We start from the raw sequence: 7,974 nt of genomic DNA on the forward strand, positions 1-7,974 counted from the left end.
GAAATGCAGAAACCATAGAGAGTAAAGTGTCTATGCAGAAAAGGACAAAGAGAAGAGAAAAGTTCATTAGAGGTGCCTCCAAGAAGGTAAAGGAAATCAAAGAAAATATCATGAACATCAGTGGTATATCGGCAAGTGAACTTGAAAGATTACAACCTGAAGCACATGTTTCACCAGTTGTAACATCTTCTGACACTGATAGTGGTAAGGTTGATGAGTTTAAAAGAGTAGAAAGGAAGAGAAAACCCTCACAGGTACCCTCTCCTTCACCTAAGAAAACCAAGACACAAAGGAAGAAACATCAGGCAGTTAGGGAACCGAAGAAGAAACTTACACCTAAGAAGAAACAAACACCGGTTACCCCCACATTGAATGATTTACTGAATGAGATAACAAAGGAAGGTAATTTGTCTAATGTAAGAAAATGGTATAACACTTCAAATGATACTGACAGAAACACCGTTGAGGAAAGCATTGTCTTACACTTCGATATACAAGAAATTTTTGATAGAAGTGATTGATGAGTTACCAAATGATCTCTACATGAGACTAGAAGCAAAAAGGCTATCAGTGATGGAATTGGATAAGAATTTGAAAGTTGAAGCACTCTTGGTTGTTCATCCGGTAAACTCCAAGGAAGAAATCGATGAACTTATCTTTGAAGCTAACCAATCTATATTTGTTCGTGGACACTGGCAAGTAAGCCTGATTGCTGGAAGGGTAAAAGAGATTGTAGATGAGACTGCAGATAAATGGGATATATTCTTTGTAGAGAAGGAAAAGCAAGAGGAAAAGAGAAGACCTAAAAAGACATCCAAAGTATATCAGAAAGACAAGGACAAGGGTAAAGGCAAAGTTGGTAGTATTCCAAACATAAAGGTTAGAGATAACCTTCCACTGCCTCCTTTGGATACACCACCGGTACACTCAGAAGATCTACCAGCTATTGATACTGAAGGTATAACACATGATAATCTCCATGTAATTCTTCGAACACATCGTGGTGTTCTTTGCAAAATACATGCTCATCTCAAACACTTCATTGTTCTTAACATTCCTTGAAGAATTTGTGTTCATTTCAAACACTAAAATTCTATTTGACGCATGGTAGATTTATTATAGACTCCTTGCAAATTAGTACCAGGTTATAGTGGCATTTAAGTCTTATTCCAAGTTGACTTTACTAGTAACGACTTCCATATAACATGAAAAGTTTATTAAATTAACTTCTTATGTGACACCACACTACACATGTCATTCAAAGATATTAATATCAGTGGGTTTTTGTGCGCTGGTAACCCATGGTTTTCACCACATACTGCATTGTCTATAGCTTGGTCGACGCGGTCAAAGGAAACTAAATCTGTAACATGGTCGATAATGAAAGTAAAAAAGGGAGCAGTGGTCGGTGGTAATACCGACCCCTCCCTATAAATATGGGGAGTGGCCGATATTACTATCGACCTCCCTCATTTAACATTTACTTTGCATTAATAAACCACCACCTTGCCTATAGCATAATACTTAAAATCCGACACCATTTGGTTAATATGCCATTTAATTAGATCACTAGTTATTATCTTATATATTTATATATATACACACATACATATATATATATACACACATACATATATACACACACACACACACATATATATACATATGTATATATACACATATATATATACATATATATAAATACATACATACATATATATTTATATATATACACACACACACACACACACACACACACACACACACATAGATATATATATATGTGTGTGTGTGTGTGTGTGTGTGTGTGTGTGTGTAATCAAATGAAATTTCACAAAGCAAAAATAATTAAATTTCATAAATAATCAAATATGTTTTTTATATATCATAATTACATACGTATATACATGTATATGATTGAATCATTATTCAAACTCATATACATATATAAATGTAAAATTAATAAGTATATATATAGTAGTAAACTAATTAATATATTGTTTCACCCATTCATACATATCTTCATAAAAAGAACATATAAACATAGGGTCAATTTTCATTTTTAAATCATTAACAATTTACATCTCTTTTAACAATAAAGCATAATATTTCACAATCACTAATTAAATTCAAGTCTAATTATATCAGAAACTCCAATTATATATCAAATGCACGCATAAGTATTCTAAAGTGGTGTGTGAGATTCCATTTATTCTAGCAAAGTCCATGAGCTAAGACAACTCTACCTGAACCTTGTTCTCGTCTTCATCTACGTTCACCTGTTCCTGCATTCACTTGCACTCAATTTATCATTAGCAATGACAATCCCCAATAATAAAAATAATATCGATCATTCAATTGCACTTACAGAAAATAATATAAATCATTTATTTGCATTTTAATTTCTTTCACATTATCATCTAATTCCTCTAAAATTTTCCATTTCAATTTCATTTCATTTGCAAAAAATAAACATTATTTTCCTAATTAAATAATTATGGATAAATAGGGTTCATGACAACCTAGGATTGTGAAGCCTCATAATCGGATATGTAAATAATGTCAATTGGGTAAGGAAATCAGAACTTCTTGTAAGAGCATACATGATAAATCTAATGATGGTCTCGATTTGATTCATACTGACCTATGTGGTCCTGCTAATACAAGAAGCTTTCAACAAGATAGATATTTCATGTTAATCATTGATGACTATTCTATAATGATGTGGGTTGCTTTTCTAAGGGAGAAATATGAAGCCTTTGAGAAATTCAAGATCTTTAAAGCTATGGTTAAGATAGAAACAGGAATGAAAATCAAGTGTCTGAGATTAGATCAAGGTGGTCAATACACATCCAGTGAATTTAACATCTATTGTGAGAAAAATGGCATTAGGAGACAATTATCTGCACCCCAGACACCTTAGAAGAATGACATTGCGGAAAGAAAGAACAAAACCATTTTGGATGCAGTCATAAACATGATGATGGAAGCTAATTTGCCTCAAATCTACTAGAGAGAAGGAGTAGGTATAATGGTTTATACATTCAATAGAGTTCATATCAAGGGAGATACTGGTAAGACACCTTACAAATTATGGTTTGGTCATTCTCCTACTCTTAAGTATTTCAGAATCTTTGGAAGTAAGTGTTATATCAAAAGAGATGATTCCATTGGAAATTTTGACCCTAGATGTGATGAAGGAATATTTCTTGGCTATTCAACTAAAAGAAAAAAACATATAGATGTTATTAAAAAAGATTACAGATAATTGTGGAGAGTACTAATGTGAAAGTGGATGAGCAGTACAAAGACCAAGCTAAATCTTATGACAATAAATCGGCAGTGGAAATGATCATAACTGAACTAGTAGTGCATGTACCAGAACATAATACTCAACCAATTACCCTGATTGTTGTCCATTTGGTGGAATTGATTATGTGTTGCATTGATGTTTTTTCATTGATGTCAACACTAGATGTTTGGATGCTTTAGTAGTACCCTTCTGGTCCCGGTAGGTTGAGTGGTGTTTGGTACATGATCTAGTTAACTCCAGTATAGTCTGGTGATGGAATTGGCTTGTTCATAATGCCTATACTCATATTTGGTCAGTTGGTTTCAGTCTGGTGATTGGATGCTATCCTGCTTACACTAAAGATTGGTTTTTGGTTTCGGTGAGGGTTTCACCGGCAGATCTTTTGGTGGAGATCTTTGATGAATTACATAAGTAGTGTTGGTGTAGCTTCTGATAGAGTTTCAGGATGTTGCTAGTAAACTTGTTCGAGACTTAGCATTTGGAGATCATTGCTAAAGAGTGTGGACCTATACTTGGTCCTGGTTGATCTAGGTTATGGACCGACATTAATTTAACCTGTGGATAGGAATTATTGTTGTATTTTCGGGATGTCTTTTGTTTTAGTCTAAGGCTGACATAGTTTGTAATGATTTAATTAGTTTATTGTCTTGTAGCTGACCTAATTATTTATGGTTGAGGGTTTGTATAAATAATATGTAAGATCTCATTGTAGATCATCATGGTTTTTTTAAGAGGTCATGGTCAAGGAATGTGATATGTGAATATTGTAATATCATTTAGACAGAGGAGTTGGTCGATCAATGGAGATCAAATTGGATTTTTAAGAGGATCTAGTCCTCCGGTATTCAGATTAATTGGAATTGTACTCAGGCATAGGAGATGCTATCTTTTGCAGTTCAACACCTTTGGATTGTAGCCTAGATTTGTATGTAGTCAGTGAGACTCCTTTTGTGATGAGGAGTGTTCTCTAGGTTGTTGGCCTTCCTACAAGTGTATTCCCCTTCATTATAAATTCACATACTTACTGCAGAAGTATTATCTGATTGTGGGTAGGCTTCCCACTGTAGTTTTTCCCTTTACCAGGTTTTCCACATAGAAATCTTGGTGTTGTTTGGATGGCTTTTATTCTATGATTATTGTTTATGCTTAATTGGATTAACTTCTATTCTAGTACTGTTGTTTTGAATTGATAATGCTTTTGGTAATCTGTGACAACTGATTCACCCCCCTCCTTCTTAGTTGTCTTCCTGTTATCTGAACTATCTAACAATTGGTATCAGAGCTTTGGTCCTCTTTGTAGAAAGGTTAATTGCTTAAGGAAGATCCTATGGCAACTAATAGTTCAAGTTCATCCAGATATTTTTGAGCTATTGTTCAAAAGGATATACTGAGGCTTGAAGGAACAAATTATATAGTATGCAAGATTCGGATGGAGATTGATCTAAGATCTCTTGGCAAGGATATTTGGGAGATCACACAGAATGGTGTTACACCCTTTAATCTAGGATCTCGAAATCCTCCTTTGGTAAACTTGGACAAGGAGCTTGAGAATGATTGTAGAGCAAGAGAAGCCCTCTTATCAACAAATTATGGGATTAACAGATAAATCGTCTGGAAAGGCTATATGGAATAAATTGCAGACACTTTATGAAGGTGACCCTATAGTGAAGATTGCTAAACTTGATAGTTACCGAGTGAGATATGAAAATATGAAAATGGAAGAAGATGAAAGGATTATTGCATTCATGGAAAGAGTAAATGATATGGTTATGGGAATTCAATATTGTGGTGAAACTCTGAGCGAAGATGAGATTATTTCTAAAGTCCTGAGAACCCTACCACCAGATTAGAAAATGAAGGCTACTACTATTAATGCGTTGAGAACAATGGCTAATACATTTGTCAACAGAGATACTATGGTTGGGAAACTATCTGCTTTTGAGCTTGAGGAATTTGGACCTTCTCGGGCTATGAAAATTGAACCTTCTTTTCATGCATCTACATCTACAACCGGTAAGCAAGATTGGAGAGTTTTATATCCAAAAGAATTAGAATATATGAAGAGAGAATATGAAGAGTTTGAGCAACTTGAGGGACTATTTGTTAGAAGAGCACCAAAAGGACCGGTAGGAAGTAAGTATGAAGAAAAAACACCTTTTAATTTTTTTGCATGTAATAAGATTGGTCATTTTGCATCTAAATGTCTTGAAAATAATTTAATATTTGAAGAAAGAATTAAGAGATCATTTAAGCCTAATCAAAACAAATTTAGATTCAAGAAAAACAAACTATGCTACATAGCGGATGAGGAAGGCATTATTGATTTAGATGATGAGCCAGTAGAAGACTTTGCTAGTGGATCAAACAATGGGAAAGAATGGGTACTCTTGGCTATCAAGGAAGATGATCCAACACTAGAAGAGAATGTACCTTAGGAGAAGGCACTTACTGCTAAAATTGAGGATAAGGATGAATGGGTAATTGGTAGTGGTTGTTCATATCATATGATTGGAGATAAAGGAAAGTTTTTATTTTTGCAAGAAATTGATGGTGGATTAGTTAGATTTGGAGATGACAAGGCATGTATGATTAAGGGAAAAGGAATTATATCCTTGGATGGTAAGAACATTAATGACAATGTTTATTATGTTGAAGGTTTGGAGCATAATCATTTGAGTGTAGGACAACTAGTAGATAAGGGATTTCAATTACAGTTCAAGGATGGAAAATGCAAAATCATTAACAGATCTAGCTTGGAGATTGTAACTGGTACGTAGACAAAAGGTAACATATTTCATTTGAACTTTGATGAGAAGACATGTTTGATTACATGGATTGATGAAAGTTGGTTATGGCATACAAGGTTGTGTCATGTAAATTTTGATTGCATTATGAAGATAGTTTCAACTAAGGCTGTTAGAGATATACCTAAGATTATGAAGCCCCATAATCTGGTATGTAAAGAATGTCACATGGATAAACAGGTAAGAACCTCTTTTAGGAGTATACATGATGAATCAAATAATATTCTTGATCTTATTCACACTGATTTGTGTGGCCCTGCTAGAGTTAAAAGTTTTCATGGTGATAGATATTTCATGCTAATCATTGATGATTATTCTAGAATGATGTGGGTTACTTTTTTGAGAGAAAAATATGAAGCATTTGAAAAATTTAAAATCTTTAAGGCCAAAGTGGAAACTGAGATAGGATTGGAGATTAAATTTTTGAGATCAAATCATGGTGGAGAATTCACATTGGGTGAGTTTAATAACTTTTGTGATAAGCATAGTATGAGAAGACAATTTTTTGCTCCCCGGACACCTCAGTAGAAAGGAGTTGTAGTAAGGGAAAACAAAAATATCTTGGATATTGCTAGAATAATGATGATGGAAGAAAATATACCTTATATCTATTGGAGAGAAGCAGTTAGTGCAATAGTTTATACATTTAACAAAGTACATATCAAAGGAGAAACCGATAAGACACCTTATGAATTATGGTTTGGCAATACACCTATAGTTAAAAATTCCAAAACCTTTGGTAGTAAATGTTATATCAGGAGAGATGATGCTATTGGGAAATTCGATCCTAGAAGTGATGAAGGCATATTTCTTGGTTATTCTAGTGAAAGCAAATCATATAGATGTTATAACAAGAGATTGCAGAAAAAAGTGGAGAGTGCTAATGTCAAAGTAGATGAGCTGAGCAAAAGTCAAATCAAAATTTATGAGAAGGAATCGACAGTGGAAATGATTATATTTGAACTGGTAGCACATTTATCAGAATAAAGAGTTGAACCAGTTACTCCGGCAACATCAAAAAATTCTATAGTAACTGAAGAATAGGGAAGAGGAGCAGAGAGTTAGAAGACTCCTAGGTATGTGAGATTCAATCATTCTGAAGATCAAATCATTGGGGATAAGAGCAATGGAGTGATGATAAGAAGAAGACTGGCAACTAATGAGGTATGTTTAATTTCATAAGTTGAACCAGTATGAGTAATTGAGGCATGTAAGATGAATTTTGGTTAAAAGATATGGAAGAAGAATTAGATCAAATTGAGAAAAATAACACATGGACTTTGGTTCCCCAGCCTAAAAATAAAAATGTTATTGGAACTAAATGGGTTTTTAGGAATAAATTGAATGAAGATAGTAAAGTTACAAGGAATAAGGCTAGATTGGTTTTTAAAGGATATTCTCAGAAGGAAGGAATTGATTATGGAGAAACTTTTGCACATGTAGCTCAGATTGAAGCTAAAAGATTATTTCTTGCCTATGTTGCTTATAAAAAGTACAAGGTTTATTAGATGGATGTTAAATGTGTTAGGATAATCGGTGGACCACTAAGAGGGGGGCTGAATCAATCGTCAATAGGTTATATCAATTGATCCACTTTACAACCTTAAACCAAAGCACATAAACATTAAATACCAAAATAGCAGAAACAGATACCGATAAACAATACAACTTAACAATGAAATAGATAATCAACACAATGCAACCATACCACATAAAACCATGGTTTGTAAGTGGAAAACCCTGGTAAAGGGAAAAACCATGGTGGGAAGCCTACCCATAGTCAGATGATACTTCTACAGAAAGTATGTGATATAATGAGGGGCATGCACATGCAGGAAGGCACACTAGCTAGAGCGC

The sequence above is a fragment of the Cryptomeria japonica genome, chromosome 2 (genome assembly GCF_030272615.1).
Source record: "Cryptomeria japonica chromosome 2, Sugi_1.0, whole genome shotgun sequence".
NCBI classification, from domain to species: domain Eukaryota; kingdom Viridiplantae; phylum Streptophyta; class Pinopsida; order Cupressales; family Cupressaceae; genus Cryptomeria; species Cryptomeria japonica.